The sequence below is a fragment of the Triturus cristatus genome, chromosome 10, assembly GCF_964204655.1.
Source record: "Triturus cristatus chromosome 10, aTriCri1.1, whole genome shotgun sequence".
Taxonomy (NCBI): domain Eukaryota; kingdom Metazoa; phylum Chordata; class Amphibia; order Caudata; family Salamandridae; genus Triturus; species Triturus cristatus.
Genome location: NC_140593.1, coordinates 1,037,590,253 through 1,037,610,819, shown reverse-complemented (window position 1 = coordinate 1,037,610,819; position 20,567 = coordinate 1,037,590,253).

Here is a 20,567-nt window from a genome sequence, read left to right as displayed (position 1 = left end):
ACTGGAAATAAAAAAATTAAATGCTGCCATTGTCATTCAGTAGGTGCCTGCATGATTGATGGCTCATGAATGTGTCTACTGAATGACATTGGCACCAGAAGTGCAGTAAGCTTACATGCATCACCATCAACACTCCTTTTGCTTTTTAGGTCGAGCCTCGAGTCAGGACACATGCACTGCTCTGTTAGGCATGCTGTAATCCCTCTGCAGACTTTGAACACACCCACCGGTTTTTCATTGGTTGCTTGGTTTGCCTTCACAAATTCCATTGCGTTCATTGGTGAATAGTATACATTTGTGCCGCCTAGTGGCTGTTTTGTTACAACCCTGACAACTGTCCCTGCTACATGGATCCTTTCATTAGTAGCCATATGTTTTGTTAACATGAACTACTTTTTCTTTCGCCCTCTCACACACAGTGCCGCCTCCAGTTTACTTAATCTACCCAGGCCTCCACCCCAACAACATCTCCTGCCCCTCACAGCTTTTTTTTATTAATGTTGCGCGCACAAAACTCTGGTAGCTCGTCTTTCTTAATATACTAGGTTGCCTCTTCTAATTTGGTATTTACAGGGAGCAAATTCAGCTATTTATAGATTTGTTTCATGTTTTTAACTGCCTGTACAAGGTTCAAACACAGCTATTTACAGACTTGTTCTATGTTTTTAGCTGACTGTGCCACCCGTGATCTTTTGACCCGTCTTTTACACTTTATTAGTTTTCCCTTCAGTTAGCTGCAGGCAGTTTTTTTAATTCTGTTTAGAAATGCCTGTTCTCTCTTCAATAACTTTAATTAAAATTCACTGCTTTATGGCCATTTCAACACAGTTAATGGAGTCTTACTCGTATGGCTTTCAGTGTGTTTTTTTTTTTCATTTTAATTTAGATAGATATGCCCCTTTAACATCTCACGTACGCACAGTTTATTTACTTGCAATACCTTTTCCATTTTCATGGTGTGTGATCACGTTGACCACGTTTACAAGAGAGATGTGATTTGGCATTCAAATTTTTACTTTCCTAAAAGGAGGTACAAGCTTACAGCACGCCATCACCGACACTGTTAGTAATTTTGGGATAAATATATCTTTGTCATGCGCCAATTACATGGCGTGTGATCTCATAGCTTGAGAGTTTGTCATAATTGTTCATTCACACTCAAAGCGTGTTAGGCTGTGACCTTTTAAATTCATACATGGAATATTATTAGCATTTTCGCTGTTATCGCTCTTTTGAACTCTTTTTTCATTAAGTGTAGGACACATTCACACCTTATACTGACAGTTCCTGTATTTCTTGAGTTATATTTTTCCATTCTCCGGTGGCTATATACATTTATATAATGTTTATTTTTTATTTTTGAACAATCAATAAGCACAGCCCTCAAGGGAAGAGACTGCATCATTTTCTTTGTTTACATCATATGCTAAATTTTCTTAGCCTAACCATCTTTCGTGTGCAGGTCACTATTAATATTTAGAATATGTGCACGTTAAAGAAGTAGGGAAGCGACTTCTCTTTTCAGAACATATGTTCTTCTATGCTGCCCACCTTTTAAAAAAAATATATATATATATCACTTGCTCACAGAGCAGATCCACATATTTTGAAATTCGGTGAAATTTGCAATGGTAAACAGTTAATGTGCTGCATGGCAAAACACATACAAAGTACCAAAGGCGAGACCTGGTGGCTATGCCAATGCTTATTTTCGTTCTTACAGATCAATGAAAGCTTGTTTTTTTTAAACTTGCTTAGGCTATATACACAAAAACTGCACATTGGGTTATGGTTACACTATTGATGTCTGCACTTGCTGTTGTGTTCCAGTGATTATATTTCAAAGCAGGTATGTTTGCAGTAATTAAACTATGAATAAATATATAGCTGTAATCTTCTACTTCTAGGAAGCTAGATTTGCCCGGCCTCTGTTAGAACACCATGGAGCACAGTGGCGATAAGAACGAGGTGGTGTTAGCAAAAGCAAAGGACAATTTTGATATATAATTAAATCTAGACACTATGTAAACCAAATAAGTGCTCAGTAAGAACACAGGACATGTTACATACAGCATCTGGGCCCTTGGTCCCGCCACCGCTCAGAGACAACTTTGTGTTTTTTCCTAGCGCCATTGCCACCTGAAATGCCTCCGAGGTAATTTTAAGAAGTGGATTTTGGTCTTGCGTAACATACAGTTTAATAGCACAGGTAAGTAAAGCCCCCTTCTGCCATGCTTGTTAATCTGATCAGTTAAACTGTTATGTTAGGCGCCCCCCCTCCACAATTCAGCCATCCTCAGAAGATTGGATGCATCATCACTTCAGTAAGCCAAGGCACACTCAAAAACACATACAGTTAGGCAAAGACGAACTGTTCTTCCCACCCATTGCCCACTTGCACTCCGATGAAGGAAATGTGTTTTATTACTTTCTGCCTTTGTAATGAACTGCTTTCAGATCCTTCATAAGTAAACATGGTGTCCGTCTCTGCAGTGATTTGATGCGCTTTGGCGGTTGCCTTTTTTGTTAGCACAAATTTTTTTCTCTCTTACTCCAGTGATGACAAACTTTTTTGGGTGATAGTACACCTCACCCAGTGCAGTCTTGCCATTGAAGTGATGTCATTTCATAAGCTGCATTAAGTAGTTTTTTCGATAGCGCCTACAAGTACGTTAGCATATTGTCATGTAGTTCCTACTAATCCGTAGGATCTGCACATTTGTTTGGACAACATGAACTAGGGGCTTGGTGCCAAGGCTGATTCTGGACACCACCCACAGGATATGTTGGCCTATAGATCAGATCGCTCACGGTGCCACTGTAAGCCCCCGCCCCCCTAACCTTACCAGGGAGCAAATGGTTTCTGGCAACCACTGAACATCACAACCCTGACCCCTCAGGGATTGTGGAACCAGTACAGAACCCTTCACTCAATCACTCGTGCTGACTTCTTCTCAGAGAAGTATACAAAGAATATACGGTGGGAAGTTTAATAGGTTTATTGAACCAATGTTATTCTTGTATAAAATATGTGTGCTGCAATGATCAATAGACAGAAGCAGATAAAAGTGATTACAAGCACCAAAAGAGTAAATAGTATAGTTCTACCATGGTGCTAAAGCAGTGTATATATGCAGGCATATAAAACAAGGCAGTAATCGAGCATACCTCCTACTATGCAAACCTTACTCAGAGTGTACTTAGAACATATGTAGGTGTAGAGCCAAGAATCCCAGCAAACTCCATAACCTGGTGAGAATGAAGGAGCCCATCTTGGTCATGAACTGGACATCCCTCGCGGAAATGTCAGACCGCTGCATGGTGAAGTCCCAGCATGCAGGGACCATCGGTGTCAGCTGAAGTGCCTCTTCTGCTAATCTATCGGGATGCTCATTATTTATAATAGAAAGCAGCCTTGCGATGTACTCGTAGATTAGCGATGTTATGGATATGTAGATAGCCCTGTCGCATGTAGATGAAGATAGGATGACATTTGTACATAGTGATTAAAAAGGCCTAGTACATGATGTTCGAGACATCGTGATAATGTTGTACGAAGCTAGATGTGTAAACAAAATAGTTTCAGAGAAACTAATCCAACATTGTCATGCATGCAAATGTGTGCAAAAGTTCACAGCCAAAATGGTTTTGTGAGGACAATGTAAGAAATAAACTGCCTCGCTACATCGTCTCAACCCCGGAATATAACAATATGAAAACATTGTAGATCATTATATGCCAAATCAAACATGGATGTTATCAGTGAATGGTTTGGATTTCATTTTAGCATGAAAATGTGATACTCAATTTGAAAATTGGAAGCTGAACTATTTTCTTGAGTGAAACTATTTTTTCCATTTAAAGACGCATGTTTTTTTGTTGGGGTAATTCCTTTCTTAGTAGCAACTGATACATGTCTATATTGCCACACATATTTGCATTTTTTAACCTCGAAATAGATTCATCCAGTGTTTACTACCGAAGGTTTGCCCTTGTGACCCAGACCACCCTCTTTGGTTCAGATCTCCATTATAGAAGCAATTGATTCAACATAATTGTTACTCATGTGACATTAGGTACTTTTTAGGCCTTGCCTCCAGACAGCTCTTGCTTATCAGTTGTCAAACCACCTATTGTGTACAATATCATTACTTAGGGTGGGCTTTGAATCAGACAATGCTTTATGATTTTTTGACTTTCTGAACTATGTTATTTGCTTACTTCTTTACTTCCTCCCCTTGAGCATAGCTGTTTTACAGTGTTTCTGATTGGATTGTATATGCTTCCACTGCTTACATTTGGGGGAAGTACTTTTTTTCCCAACATTTGTGCTTTCTCATTACATCTCCACACCAAGCTCTCTCTCTGGGCTGCTCCGCCAACCCGTCACCGACCCCTCCGCATAACTGTCTACTTTTTTTTGTTATTCTAATTTCTACCCTTTCCCATCTCATCCATCAATCAAACGGGATTTGTATAGCACGGCTAATCAATCACAAGGGTATCCAGGTGCTGGGCTCCCGCTGCTTAAGGGGGGAATGAATCAAACATCCAGGTCTTGAGTCCCTTTCTGAAATCCAGGAGGGTGAGGTTCGTAGGTCCAGGGGGAGGTTGTTCCAGGACTTGGCGATAAAGTAGGAGAAGGAGCGTCCTCCATTGCTGCCACGGCAGATGCAAGGAATGTGCACAAGGAAGGTGGAGCGGAGGTGTATGGAGGATTGGTGGAAGTTTAGGCAGTGGCTTAGTAAGTGTGTCAGCATCTTGAATTGGCATCTTTTGTGAATGGAGAGCCAGTGGTGCTTCGGGGGGGGGGGGAAGAGGGGAGAGTGATGTGGGTCCATTTGGGGGGTGGTCGAGGAGGAGTCAGGCGGCTGTGTTCTGTGTGGTCTAGAGTCTCTTCCAGAGTTGGGTGGTGATCCCAGTGTAGAGTGCATAGCTGTACTCCAGCAGACTGGTGACGGTTTACCTGGTGTTGATGAGGAGCCATTTGAATATCTTACAGAGAATGTGAAGCGTGTGGAAGCAGGCAGAGGAGACCATGTTGATCTGACTTTTCATGGTGAGTTTGCCGTTGAGAATGATCGCAAGGTTGCGGCGTGGTTGGTAGGAGTGGGTGTGGGTCCTAGTTCGGCAGGTCACCAGGAGTCGTTCCACAGGGATGAGTTGTTCCCAAAGATCAGCACTTCCAGTCTGTTCTGTGTTCAGCTTTAGGCAGTTGGTTTTCATCCAGTCAGCAATGCTCATCATGCAGTTGTGGAAGTTGGTTCTGGTGGTGGAGCGGTCTTCTGAAAGCTAGAGGACGAGCTGGGCGTCATCTGCGTAGGAAATTATGTTGAGGTAGTGGGTCATCTCATCCAGCTCCTCCGTTGCTTCCCTGCCCAGTGTTGAGTTGCTCAGCACCCTCCACAATCCAGTTACTCCTTGGTAATGTCGAGTTGCAGGTATCCAGCTCCCCCCAACCCCCAGCAGTGTTTTTTAAAGTGATGTGGGGTTTTGTGTGAGGGCCCAGTGGCTGCAATTTGAAAATGGTCACTCCTTTCTTCCAAGCACGTTTCTTTTTTATTTACAGCTCCAAGATGAGTGTTCAACATCTCAGAACAGTTAATTAAAAGTAAAACAATAAAAAATAAGGCTTCTGCAGCATAATGAAGCTTACATGTGTGGCGATGCATGCCCGTGCAATACGTCATCACACTGGTGTCAGCCATAATGCCTCTTTTTTGTTGTTTTTGCCTATAGGGTTCAGCATCAGCAAGGTGATTTTTTTCCTTTCTGCCAATGCTGTTTAGCACAAGCACTTGCAAACACAAAATGTTGGGTTTGAAAGGCACCACTAATTGGCTTTGCCAATGCCTATCTGATTAGTCTTTCAATTCAGGTTCCTCACTATAAAATCACTAGTGCATCAATAGCGGACTGTTAGGACTTTTTCAGGGATGATATTGCTCTCTAGTTCACTTCAACACATCCTGCCAGTCCATGCAAACACTACACGTACTTCTTGTCACACTACTTCTCTTTCACATCCAACTTGGCTGGTTGAGACAACTGGCCAAATTGCTCTTCTCCCACCGTAGGCATTTCTGATCAGTGCAGAGAACCGATTGGCCTGTCTTATTTTCATCTTGTGACCTGCATTTTATTGGACAGTCCCTTGTGGGATTAAAAAGAAGACATTTCCTAATCCATTCCTACAGCATGTATTGTCTTTACCCAGTGATCTTCAACAAGGATCTTGGAGCACTGCATCATCATTGCACCATAAGCAGACCATCTGGACTTGGCATTTTGTTACTTATCAGAGGGAGAATCTGTAGATGGGCCTAAGAAGACTGGTTTTATTAACTCATTATCATCAAACAATGCTTAGCAGACAAAACCAATTTACATACAGTGTTTTGTAACCTAAGGGATAAAACAGGGTTATGGTGATAAAAGGCTTGTCATTTATTCACAGGAAAAAGGGTTACAACTACTGATGGCTATTTGTTTTCAAAGATATGAGGGTCAGATGTTCTTTAAGATCCACTGCCCAGACTTCCAACCCCCTCCAACCAATTTAGGAGAACCCTATTTGCAACCACATCTGTAATCCGCACATAAAAGCTGCTAAATCTGGAGCACACACTTAACCCTGCAACATAACAATAACAGCTAATAAAGGACACTTCCATCAACACTCTCCTCCCATCCATGCACTGCAGAAATAATGATTTACATCCGCCTCTGAAAAATGCTTTGGGTTATCAACAGGAGGTAAGACAGCACTATAGACATGCTTCAGTACTAAGCAATAGAGCAGAAACCCCCATGTCCCCAAAATTAACAACCCTATAAGCCTAATTTAGAGATGGGTGGCAAATAGAAATCCTCCACTTTAATGAAAAGGTGTTCCTTGAGTGGTGGAATTACCTATACCATGCAATTGCTAAGAAAGATCATTTTGTCAGAGGATTCTCCACTGGTGGAAAAGCTCCCAAAGGAATATTTATTGCTTCTTCCACTTACGGGTCTTCCATCCTATTCTAAATCACACAATTAGTCCACTCTGGGAAGATCGGCCTCAGAGTAGATAGCCACAGGACAGCTTAGACCACTAATCAGGTTATGAATGAGAATCAACCAATCCACTGCATTTTCTCCTATCCGGTAAACACACTTAAGTGTATGTTTTTCATGAAGACAACATTGGGATGGGGGCGTGGCCAGCCAGGCAACATGGCGGACGCAACTTGCTAGTACTCCGTCCATCGATCCCCTATTATCCGAGATATTTCTCCTGGAGGTGCTATCTGCGGCACCGATGCCTGAGTCTGGATGCCGGAGGGCGTGCTGCGTCTGCAGAGAGCTGTATTGAGCGGTTTGGCCTGCTGGATGAGAAGTGTTACGGATGACAAGCGCGCGGCCCTGCTAATGGTCAGGCTGCGCGTGGACATTTTGAGGAAGGAAATGGCAGTCCGCTACAAAATGTTCATCCTGTAATGGCAGCGGAGCCCCCGACGTCGGTGTGCCTGGGCGGTGGAAGTGCTTCCTTGCCTCTGAAGTACTGGTGCCCTGCTGCGGAGTACCCCGAGATTGCTGAGACAAGTGAGGAGGTGCAGGTGTGTGACTGACGGCACCCACGCGGGGCAACGGAAGCTGGGCAGCGGGGGACAGGCCCCTGTGTCGGTGCTTGGGCTGCCCGGGCGTTTGAGCGCCGTAGGGACGGCAGCGGGCTCTCACCCTCGTCCACCTGCCACGAAAGTCAATAAGGGCTGCGGGCGCGCCACCCGGGAATCCAGGCGCTGCAGGCTGTGTGGGGCGAGCGGCTGCATGGCACGGACATTTTACAGTGCTGCGGTGTCACCGAGGGAAGAGATTTGGTATTTCCCGAGGCCCTGCGAGACGAAGTGAGGCCTGAGGCAAAGTGGAGACCTTCGTGGCTCAGGCTGCTACTGGGGACATATAAAGACATAGGGGGAGCTCCCTGACAATCGGATATTTGGTGCCCTGCTGCGGTGTCCCCCGTGCCGGTCGCTGGTGTGTTGGGATGGGGCACTAGGGCCTGAAGGCGGCGGGAAGGCCCCAGTGTCGGAGCCGTGGACACTGTATTGAACCCTTGTTCGCGCCCATCTCCTGCACGGGACAGCAAGCGCTGCAGGCACCCTACCTGTGGACCCCGGTACTGTGGCCAATGCGGACCCGATGACAGTGTGGCGAGAAAATTGCCAAGTACTGCGGCCACGAGCGGAGTTTCAGAATCGCCAGGGGCCCCACAGGGCGGAGAAGAGCACAACAAGCAATACTGCATGGCCCTTTGTGGGAGCTCTGACCCTGTTGGCTGTATGATATGAGGATTGCCCCGGAGACAGCCATCTGAGGAGATATAGGGGACCTAGTTGGGGCCTCTGGGGAGCGCCGAAGAGTAAAGACACGTGGCGGGCGGAGCGGTCGGTCCTGGTGGAAACACCTGAGGAGCCGCTGACCTTAAGGCAGTGGGGCAGCATGACAAGAGATGTGGTTGAGATTACTGTGGCCTAGACAGTGAGATCGGGAGTCCCCGGAGTCGGACGGCTATGACGAACTGGTGAGGAAGCTGGTGTGGATGCGCGGGCGGCGCTCCTGGTAGTAAGTCTGTGGGATTCTTGGCTGGTGCTGGTGGGAGCCTGTGGAACTCGAGGGCCCCCAGTGTGGCCTCGGACTGGGGATTGGGAAACCAGCAGGCGGCACACAACCAACGGGCCATAAGTAAGAGACACTGCTCGAAAGAGACTGTTGTAGCGCCTCGCTCTTCCATCACTAAGGCGCCGCCGTTGTTGTACCACTGCCTATTAGCCAGCATCAGGCCTCTAAGTTACCCTGATCTGCAGTGCCCACGCCACTGGGACTGAGTGCACCACCACTTCTGGTAGGCGGGATATATCCTCATGCTGGTGAGCTGGCCTGGCAAAGGTGATAAACGTGTCCCAAGGACTGGTGTTTCAGATACAGCACACAAGAGGCGCGGAGAGTAATCGGCGAATGCCCACAGTGCAGCAACTGGTGATGGGCCGGATACGGGCCAAGACACAACAAGGTCACCTGCGGGCCGCCAGCATTGACCCGGTGCAGGGAACTACAGGAGAGATGCCGGAGCCAACGACCACAGCCCTGGTGGCCAAAATGGACTCTGTCCTCGCAGCAGTGGAGCGGATTGGTGCAGCACTGGATCACACTAGGACCTCCCTGGAGTCCAGAATCGACAAAGTTACCTCGGACTTCACCTTGCTTCACGCAGATCACCGGAAGCTGGCCGATAGTCACTACACATGACCAAACCCTGAAGGAGCTTCAGCCTGTGACGCAAAATCATGCAGCCGCACTGCAGGATTTGATAGACCGTTTCCACATACTGGAAGACCGGGCAGAAGATGCGGTAGGGCGCTCACGCCGTAACAATATCCGTGTGGTGGGCCTGCCGGAAGGCGAGGAAGGTAGGAATTCACTGAACGATGGCTGCGAGATCTGCTACCACAGGAAACCTGTCCGTACAGTTTGTGGTGGAACGGGCTCACCGTATCCCGGCACAGAAGCTGCAGCCAGGTGCCAGACCGCGTCCATTCATATTTAAACTACTCAACTACAGGGATAAAGACGTGGTGCTTCGTGAAACACGATAAATGGACCCTCTTCAGGTGAGCGGCAGTCCAGTTATGTTTTTCCCAGACTACACTGTTCGTGTACAGAGGCATAGGAGCAACTCCACAGCTGTGAAACATCAACTCTGATCCCTGGAGCTCCCTTACTCGCTGCTGTTCCCTGCCCGGCTACGAGTGGTCACAAAAGATGGGGCCCGCTTTTTTGACTGTCCTGAGGAGGCATGGGACTGGCTAGAGGAGTCGGGATTGTGGACAGGCGTGCGGCCCTCTGGCCCGGACGGCGACAATATATCGAGCAGGAGAACAAGGCGACGAAGGAGGAGGGGGCAACTGAAGGCAGCCAGCCCGGGGGCCTCGGCTCCCACCCTGGACAATAGGAGGAAGGAACAGCGAGACGTGCTGGAGGCAGTTGCGACCCTTGGATCCCCACAACTTCGTGAACGGTCCGACTGTTACAGACCAGCTATGTTGGTGACCAGCGGCTCCTCGTCACCATCCACAGAAATCTCAGAAGACCTTGGTCTGCTAGTGATCACCCCACAAACTGCTTACGGCATTATAGGATGAAGCGACAGAATGATGTACTTTAATGCGCGCTGCTCACGCAAGTAGAATGCTATTCACTGTACTGCATAATATGGCTAGCTGGTACATTGGAGGGTGGAAGTTCATTTGGGTTGCACGTCCCTCACATTGTGACAATACCTTGGTGGGATGCCTATCACAGGGCAAAACATGGCTCCACCAGAGGTTGTATTGTATTGTATTGACTCTTGTATAGCGCTGCAGGTTACATACATAACTGTCTGGGTTGACAGATTCACAAGCTGCTGGCCCTGTGGGACATTTCTGGAGCTTAGATAGTTGGCACACTAAGGCTATAACATAACATCACTAGCACGCAACCCCCATAGGTAACACATTGCCTTAGTTCAGGACTTGTCCGTGTTACAGATGTTTGGACGGCCATCATGAAATGACTGCCCCAGATCTTCAGTTGTTCATGGTTTGTTTTATGTTGTTGTATCTGATGCAGCAGTCCGACACACTCATGCAGTCCCCTAGCCTCCGCGTCCTGTGAGACGTCCCACCCGATGCCTTGCCCCTGGTATCCCTGTTGATCACTACAAGCAGAAATGGCGTGAGCTGATAGAATATACGTGGCATGTACACACCTGGACATATCTACAGCGACACTCCGTTGCAATCGCCCTGCTGCAAGAAACACACATGACTCAGCCGGAGCTCGATAGGCTGCGTAGGTGCTGTAGAGGGCACGTTTATGGCACAACATATTCGGCACATGCGAGGGGCACGCTAATTTGGGTGAGGGCAGGTATCCCATTAGTTTGCGAGGACACTGTGACAGACCCCGATGGCCGATACACCTTAGTGAAGGAGACACTTAACGGCCAGTGGGTGCTTTTAGGCTTCATATATATCCCAAACACAGATCAATCCTCGGTCCTGGCGCGACTATCTGTAATACTGTCTCCGTACGTTGGGTTGCCCTGGCTGTTGGGAGGGGATTTTAACGCGGTCCTAGATGTACACATGGACAGGTCCTTCCTGCTACTTCGGGCAACGACTGCAACCTCCAATGCACAGGCGCTTGCGGACTGGTTGTCACAATGGGCAGTACTGGATATATGGCGTGTCTTGCACCCACAGACCGCATTTACTCCTATTATTCCACAGCTCACGGTTTACATGTGAGGTTGAATCGGGTGGTGGGCTCGCAGTCTCTGGTCCCCTTGGTTGAGGTAGTGGAATACCTAGGTAGGACACACTCTGACCATAATCCTTTACTGCTCCGACTGAACTGGGATCCTGGTCACCTCCCCATACCCACCTGGCGCCTCCAACCTGCTGCAGTGGAGGACTCAAAATTCCGTTCATCACTGGGATCAGCTGCCCTGGAATACTTTGAGCATAACAAGGGGACGGCGAGCTACGCACTAGTAGAGTGGGACGCCCACAAAATAGCTATTAGGGGGCAATGTCTTGGGGCCACGTGGAATCTGCGTAAACAACTGTCCTTGGTGCTCACGAGGCTGGAAGCACAACTGCTCCAATACGAAAGAGAATGAGGGGGTGGACAGTCAGGACAATTAGAGGACCTCAGGGTACAACATGCGGAACTTATGGAGAGATTGCGCTGCCATAATTACGCTGCCCACACAGCTCGCAAACATGCCAAAGCAGACAGAGCGGGCTGACTTCTGGCCTGGCTACTGAAACAAGAGAGCAAGCATGCACCAATCGGGGCAATACGCACGCCAGAGGGCTCTCTGGTATACATACAAAGGGAGATACACAGGGTGATGAAGGACCATTACACACGACTGTACCAATCAAGGGGGCGTTGCTCTGAACCCGACCTAGAGAGATTTTTTCGTCGATTCAGCTACCGACAGCCTCCAGGGCACACCAGAAGGCCCTAAATGGTCCCCTAACCCTGGAGGAAATCGGAGAGGCAATTTGGTCCATGGCATCCGGGAAGACGCCGGGTCCGGATGGCCTGCCTGCTGAGTATTACAAAGATTACCGGGACGTTTTAACGCAGCGTCTACATACACTCTACTCCACAGCCATGATGGACAACAGGTTGCCACCGTCAATGCAAGAGGCTTACCTGGTGACCCTCCTCAAACCAGACAGGGACCCTGAAAACCTAGGGTCATACAGGCCCTTGGCGCTCCTGAATGCGGATTACAAAATCTTTGCTAAGCTGTTAGCAGAACGCCTGGCGCCGATGGTCCCCGAATTGGTCCATACCGACCAAAATGGGTTTGTACCCAAGCGCATTACGTCGTTGAACCTGCGGAGGTTCTTCCGAGTGGCGGCAGACAGCGGGAAGGAGTGGCCCAGGGCGGGGTGCCTGGTGTTAGACCTCAAGAAGACATTTGACTGCTTGGAGTGGAGCTATCTTGCGGCGGTGTTGTTGTGTTATGATTTAGACTGGGAATTTCTACAAATGGTGGGCCTGTTATACAAAAACCCCACAGTCCGGGTGCGGTTAGGGCCATACATCTCCGATAGCATTTCGATATGCAGGGGAACCAGGCAGGGATGCCCGCTATCGCCCCTCCTGTTCGCGCTGGCAATCGAGCCTCTGGCAGCGGCCCTGCGAACAACATTGGGAGTTGGAATACCCCTAGGAGATGCAACGCACCAGGTCTCGCTATACGCGGATGACCTTTTAGTCTTCGTGAGAGATGTAGGAGCTATTCCGACTCACCTAGAACATATCTTACGTGACTTTGCTACTCTCTCTGGACTCCAGGTGAACGCCAATAAATCCTGTTTATATGCGTTTGGGGGGCGGGGGGGACATTCAGGATCCGGGCTATGTTCTGGCCGGCACGCAGGTGCAGTGGAAGGCTGACACGTTCCGCTATCTGGGAATGCACATATACCGTCAACCCGCTGACCTCTTCGTGGCAATCTGGGTCATGCGGTGACAGCCATCAAGTCGCAAATGAATTTCTGGAAGACGCTCCCACTCACAGTCACAGGCAGGGTGGCGTTATCCAAGATGGTGATCCTTCCGCGCCTCCTATATTACTTTGCCAACCTACCGTTATATGTCCCGGTGGCCTTTTTTAACAAACTCGCTACACTCCTTAGAGACTTCCTCTGGGGTAATGCGTGCCATAGAATAGCGTTAGCAAAGTTGTTCTTGCCCACGGACCAGGGGAGCCTAACTGCACCCTGCTTTGAACACTACTATTTAGCTGCGCAACTGCAGTGGATAGTCCGATGGCTCACTGACAGAGGTCGAGAGGATACGGCGACTACAGCACTCCCCCCTCTCTTTGGACTGCATTACTGGGCTTTTTCACCCGGCTGCTAAGTTGCCAACACAGGCTCCCCTCCTCTTAGCGGTGGCTTACAAATGCTTCTGCCGCTGCTTGTACGTCACTAAAGACCTAGTTCCTTATGCGCCTGCCATACCGCTGGTGGGCTCCCCCAGCGGGCCTGCGGTGCTCACATCCCTGGAGCTTCTGGAGTGGCAGGAAGCAGACATACAGAACCTGGAAGATCTGTCCCGGGATGGCACGCTCCTATCATTTGAATCCCTTACCGAAGAGCTGGGGCTCCCACAGGGACACTTTTTAAGACACCGATCTTTGATCACTACACTGACCTCTAGATGGGGGGGGGGGGGATATGAAGGAAGCGCCGGGTCAACATCTCATCATACAGTATCTCCACGTAATGGGTCGAGGCCGACACTTAGTCCGGTGGTTTGCAGCATCCCTCCAAACGCATGCGGCGATAAAATTAGACTCACTTCGACGCGGGTGGGAGGAAGACTTGGGGAGGCAGCTGGAAGATAGGGAGTTGGAAAAGATATTGAAGAGTCCTAAGCGCATTCCCAGAAACATGCTGTTCCGTCAAATTCAATTATTCATAGTTCACAGGGCATACCTCACTCCCGAAAAGATCAATAGGTACTTTTGCTGTGTGGATGCGGCCTGTCCCCGCTGTGCAGAGGTGGGGGCTGGCCTAGTGCACATGCTGTGGGGCGGTCACACATTGCATACCTACTGGCGGGCTATTAGTGAGACATTGTGCGCGTGCACGAGCCGCAGCATACCTTTTGGGTGGCCTACTTGCTTATTATATCAATTTAGTAGGACCCCGGCCACAAAAGTCACTTGTCGCTTCCCCGATCTGGGGCTAGTAGTTGCCAAGCACCGCCTAAAGAGATGGAAGGCGCAATCCCCACCACACATGGGGGCATGGAGGTATTCCTTAATAGCATGGGCTAAAGCAGAAGGAATTAACATCATACGGTAGGAAACACTGGGTCTGCGCAAGACACCGATGGCAGCGCAATGCAAGTGTCTGCTTCAGGGCCTTATGCGCATGGGGGGGGGGGGGGGGGGGGGGGGGGGGGGGGGACAGCCTAGAGCAGCGGCCGGATGCTGAGGGAGACATTCCCACAACCTGAGATGGGCGACATGTCAGGTGCACCCTCATCCCACCATGCAGGCACATTTACACTGACCATCGATTAAAAAGAGATGCAACTATGTGTGTTGGATGGCGTTGCAGCTTTGTGGAGAGTTGCGGGACGGGGGGGGAGGGGGAGACAGAAGTAGTTACAATAGGGGGAGGGTGGGGGACTAAGTGAAGAGTGTGTAAGTAGAAGTAGGACTCAGCTGCTGTGGTTGGGGTTTTTTCAGTTACTGTTGGTTTACTTTATAACATCTGTGCGTTCACACGAGATGTATGTTCTGTAACACTCTGCATAAGATATCCCCAGAATCACATCACGACTGCATTTGTGGACTTTACCTCTGCTGACGCGACACATATGTTGTAGTTCAACCTGGAACTGTCGCTATAAGGTCACTAGGATACACGGTGGGCACTCCAAGCTCGTATGTGAGAACTGAGCGTCACTGTCAGAAGACTCTAATTGTGGTTGTAATGAAATGTTGGAGATTGTCTTGCATACACATGTAAATGCTGTGAAAATAATAAAAACAGATTTAAACAAAACAATAAATGAAGGCAACATTGGGATCCAAGATTCCTCACAGCAGAGGAGCCTGATAGACAAGGAACAGACAGTTATTGGGCTTGAGGCCAGAGGGCATATTCCAGAGAAGAGCATTGTTGCAAGGGTTGGGAATAGAGATATTAGGTGGGTAAGGCAACATTCCTTCTGAAACACAAAACAACCTGATACCGGATCTGAAGAACATTCAGAAGGATGTGGACTCTGTGAGAGGCTGGCTCAGTACTTGATGTACACTTATGTAAGTGGACACCATGCACTGATCCAGACAACCCTTATGGTGATTTTATTGGCCTTTGAAAGCTCTCCAAGTGGTAGCTGTGGAGAGCAGGCTTAGTCCAGGAGTGTATAACAGCCTGTTTCATCAGACCATAATCTTATAGGTATTGATTAAGTGAAAAAGAACCACACTGTGTATTTATAAAAATATGTATTTATTATAAGACACTCACTAACACATACAAATATCTCCTAGCCGGTGATATGCAAAATGCACTCAATACGTTGCAATAGAAACAGGTAAGTAGCACAGAATGCACAGTGGTCCCCAGGGGGAGACCAAACCATATAATAAAATAGTGGTATGCGAACCAGAGTCCAGACAATCAGAATTTAGAAGCGCTGGGGGAAGTACCCAAGGTGAGTATCTAGGAGCCCCATGGAGGTCGTGCGCAGTGTAGGAACACAACTGCGTTCTCCGTACAAATCAGCGTGTAAGTCGCAGTTGCAATTTTAAAGCAAGAGGACCTTCCCAGTGGACCCTGAAGAAACCCCATGGAAGACAAGAGGATGGAGAGCCACAACACCCGTGTATACCTTAGGAACCAGGATACCTGCACCAGAGAAGCCGGGTGCAAAGGTATAAAGTGGTTTCGGAAAACGCCATCAAACCCAATGGAGGACTTCAGAAAGATGCCGCTGCTGGAGAAGGTGAAAGTGTCCGGTGGAACCCAAAGGTGGATTCAATATGTGAAGAATCTGCAAGCAGAGAGAACAGAGTCTATGCCACTCAGGAGTGATCAGGAGGCACGGAAGACGAATGCCCACCGATGTCGGGTGTTGCAGGAGAGCGGACAGTGACCTTGAAACTGCAGCTGTGTGGACCAGGCAATGCTGTGGAAGACCAGGAGCAGTAGACGAGCTGTCACACGATGTCGAGAGTTGAGGGGTCGGTGTCTGGAGGAAGCACCAAAAAGCCTTGGCAACTGCAACCAACGAGGACAATGAAGAAGGTGCAATGTCGGGACCAGCAAGGTCCAGGAGACTCAGCAGAAGCAGGGGAGTCAGGACAGGCCCCGAGCAATCAGGGGAGCCCAAAAGAATTCAAAGGTAACCCTTAAGAGGACCCACAGGCCGGAGGCACTGGAGTCGCAGAGGACCTTGAGCAGCTCACTAAAGATGCAGGCTCACGGTGCAAGTGATGTGGTGAGGACGAAGGTCTTGGTCACTGGAGATGCTTGAGGTTGGGGCTACTTGGAGCCCGAAGATCATGGGGAAGGAAGCCAACAAGCCTTTGCAACTGCAAGTCAATGCGGTGCACAGGGGTTCGCTTCAGGCGGCTCTGACAAGGTATACTGGCCTCAAACTTGGTGAGAGGACAGGGCAGGCCTCGAGGGATGGGAAGAACCACCACGTGTGTTGCTGAGCCTTTCGGAGTCCAGGATCAGCAGCTTAGTTGCAGTGCCTGCAGAAGCAGGTAAGGGACTCCTTCACTTCAAGGGAGGTTCCTTCAGGTGTCTTGGATGCCCACAGGCCCTGGATGGGTTCTTGTATGGAGTACAGGCACAGACGTTGCAGTAGATTAGCAGGGCCAAGAGATCAGGAGCATCAGGAGTCTTCCAGGTTGCAGTTTTGATGCCCAGAGCAAAGTCCAGAATACCCAGACGGTCATGGTGGCGTCTGAATTGAATCACGTCCCACGACAAATCTAGGCACCCTACCTCAGGTAAGCCCTTAAGTACCCTGAGGAAAGGGTTGGGATGATTCAGGGGTCCCTCCCTAAGGAGAGGCTGGACATGGGGGAGGCTACTCCCCTGCCCTTTCTCCATTTTGGCACCAGAGCGGAAGCGAACAGCTGCCTGAACTGGTTTGAACTGGACTATGCATGGAGGGCACCTAATGTGCCCTACACGCAGACTATGTGGCGCTGGCAAGCGCTCCCACCCTGCCCCTAACCACTATACCCTGTCTGGGAGGTGGTCACACCTCCCTGTGACAGGATGCCGATTATGCCTTCCCTTGCTCGAGTTTGGTTCAGCAGCGGGAGGGCAGAATCGGGTCTCTGATCGGCAGCAGCCATGTTGAACTGTCCGGGTCTAAAAAACTGGTATCGGGAGCACTGAGGGCTTAACGGAGGGTCTTTACCGTTTACAGTGTGGCGGTATGATTCCAACATGTTTGATACCAAACATGACAGGGTTCGTTACAACTGCCAGTTTTCAGACGGTCATTGCGTAATGACGTGGTGCCTCTCTATATGTCATATGGCTCTCACAACCTGTGAAAAGTTGTAGGGGTGTCCTGCTCATTAAGGGGCACCATCACACTTATAACCAGGCACCCTGCCTTCAGGATTGAAAAGGCCTGCTGTAGGGGTGACATAGGTTTTAAGTGCATTGACTGTAGATATAGGGAAACCTACATCTTTCTTAAGTGGGGCAAGCACCAGCTTACACAGGCTGCAATGGCAGGCCTGTAGTGGTAGTTTGAAAGGTCTTCCATAGGTGGCATAATACATGTTAAGCCTATGGGGACTACTGGGGTACCTATGCCCTGGGTACCTTAGTACCATATACTAGGTACTGATAAGGGTACCCCAGTATCCAATCTGTATGCACTTAAGTACTTACCATGAAAATTTAGGGGAGAAAGCAGAGACTGGGGTCCTGATTAGCAGGATCCCAGTCAGACTAGTCAGAAACAGCATTACATCAAGGAAAAAGTTGAGGTAACCATAGAAGCAGATCCTACTTTCCTACACTCCCTATAAGGCATCTACATGAGAACCACAATGTCCTGGCAGTACTCCACTTGTCGCCAAGATGGTGGACTCCGAGGTTTAAAGAAGCATTGCTTCTCTACTTGATGGGACAAATGTGGGCTGTGAAAGGAGTCCTCAACATGCCATCAAAGGCATTCAACACAGACTCACGTCTGGGTCACAATCAAGAGACTCAAGCTCGAAGATAATGCAGTAGCTCTAAATATGGAGTGGACTCTGACCTCGTCTAACACAGCACTATCACCAGCCTAGTCCACAATCCGAGATTGAGATCATATTACAGCTATTTTTCTTTTATTTTTAAAAACGTTTGATTAAAACAACTCACGTGCAGAGTGGATGTATTAATAAATGAAAAACATCTCAGATAAGAGAGAATTTCTTAGGGCACCGATAATAAAAGGTCTGTCCAGTCAAAGGATTATCTAAACCAGGTGTCACAGCTAAGGAGGTACTTACCACTATTGGAGAGAGGGAGGTATTTTAAGCCATGAGTCAGCAACAAACTTCCCTTAAGGATCAGCCAGCAGGAGGCTGAGCTGAGAATGTGGCTTAATATAAACAATGCTGCATCAGACACTACTTCTTACTGACTAATGCAGACTTGGTCACTGACTGTTAGGAAGGAGCCCATTAGGTGGTAGGTAAATTCCTCACAAGCATCACTCAACAAATCAGGGACACTTAGAGAAGTAATGTGGTAATAAAGATTCCATGACACCAGAGAACTGGTGTGTTCGCACCATGTACTGGAAACCTAAACTTCTACAAGTGTCAAACTAGAGCAAGAATGCATAAGGAGAAATATTCCAGCATGGAGTGGAAGCCCAAAAGTCAAAAGGTCTCTCCGCTTCAGCATTAAAAGAGGCACATGGCACTCAAACGTCATCCATTCCTTTCTTAAGGCATCATACAATGACAGTCTAAAGACCGACATGAGTATAGTACAGAGGGATTCATTTGTTTTTACTGGCAAATCCTTGCACAGAGAGTATTCTGAAGACTACGGGACTCAGGTTCTGAAATAGTTTTATTCATTATGCTTCTTATGGAGCAAAAGGTTAATATAGAAGGCCCAAAGTCACATAGGTAGTGCATACCCATGTGCATCGGGCTACTGGCAGGTCTAAATTGACATGCTGCTAAGATGCCAGTTACTTACAGAACAATCCCTTTTGTGGCTGAAGCAAGAGAGCGGAGCACCTGCTTGTTCGCCGCGGCCGGCTGGACATCAAAGGGGAAGTGCAGCATTGGTAGCAGAATTGAGACACAAATACCTTCCACTGTGGTGCCTTCTAGGCCTTTGTGTACCAGTTCCACTGGTCCCAACATATATCCACTCTGAAAGTTTGCAGGTACCAAAGGGTGAGTGTAGTGAAATTCACCTGGTGGCCTGCTCTGCACTTGAGGAGACAACAGTTGTTGCCTCCAACATTTGCAGCTCTCGATCACAGCCGAGAACTCTCAGCAGTGGGTCTATCCTCTATGTGGTGCTCTGCTAGTCAGCTATTGCAGGATCTTATCATCGATCATGTGGAAGCGGTGGGTTCAGGAGGTGAATGGCATTGCCTTGTGAGCCTGTGGAGGGCTAAAGGCTGCACTGCAGTGCTCTTCCATAGAGATGGAGTTTATTCACAGCAGGAAACAATTTGTTGGTTGACTTGCCCTCACCATTACAATCTGCTTAACTCAATTTGCAAAGAGCTATTTTATCTAGAAAGTTAAGTAGAGATGACTATGCACTTTGTCTGATCTGATAAGATATAGAAGAAAGAATAAGGCACTGTGCTTGCCTGTCTTTGGGGTGAGTGAGAAAAGACTGCACTGTTTTAACTGCCTGTTTCAAACAGCAAATGGACTCTTGGCCCATGAGAAGCCATTTTTTTTTATCCTCCCCAGCATCCATTAGACTGTTCCGCCACACTGCTTAGCCTGCACTCCTTTATCCCACTTCCACGCTACTTCTGCTACAAGTCCATCCTCTCCCATTGACCAGCCAATGCCCTCTCAAGACAGCTTCCCCAACATTAGGTCTGAGTCAAAAGAATAAGTTACTTACCTTCGGTAATGCCTTATCTGGTAGAGACTATCTAGCCGTGATTCCTTACAGTAGAATATTGCCCAGGAGTCAGACTGCATGTGGAAACTTTTTAAGCAGTACCTTTGTGCACCAGCAGGCGGTGTCGTTTGGCGAGTTGTCCGCCGCTCCAGAAGGGACGTGTGCACTGCCTATAAAGCCACCACCCCAGCATGCTGACATAAGTTGATTTTCGCAACCTTTCCATGCCAGAAGAGCGGTGCCACAAACGTTGATGAACCAGTGTGCAGACACTCAGGACCTCAGATGGGTTACCCTAGATGGTGAAATCTGTTCGCAGAAAGTTTCTACCAGCTAAGGCGCTACTGAAGGCAAATA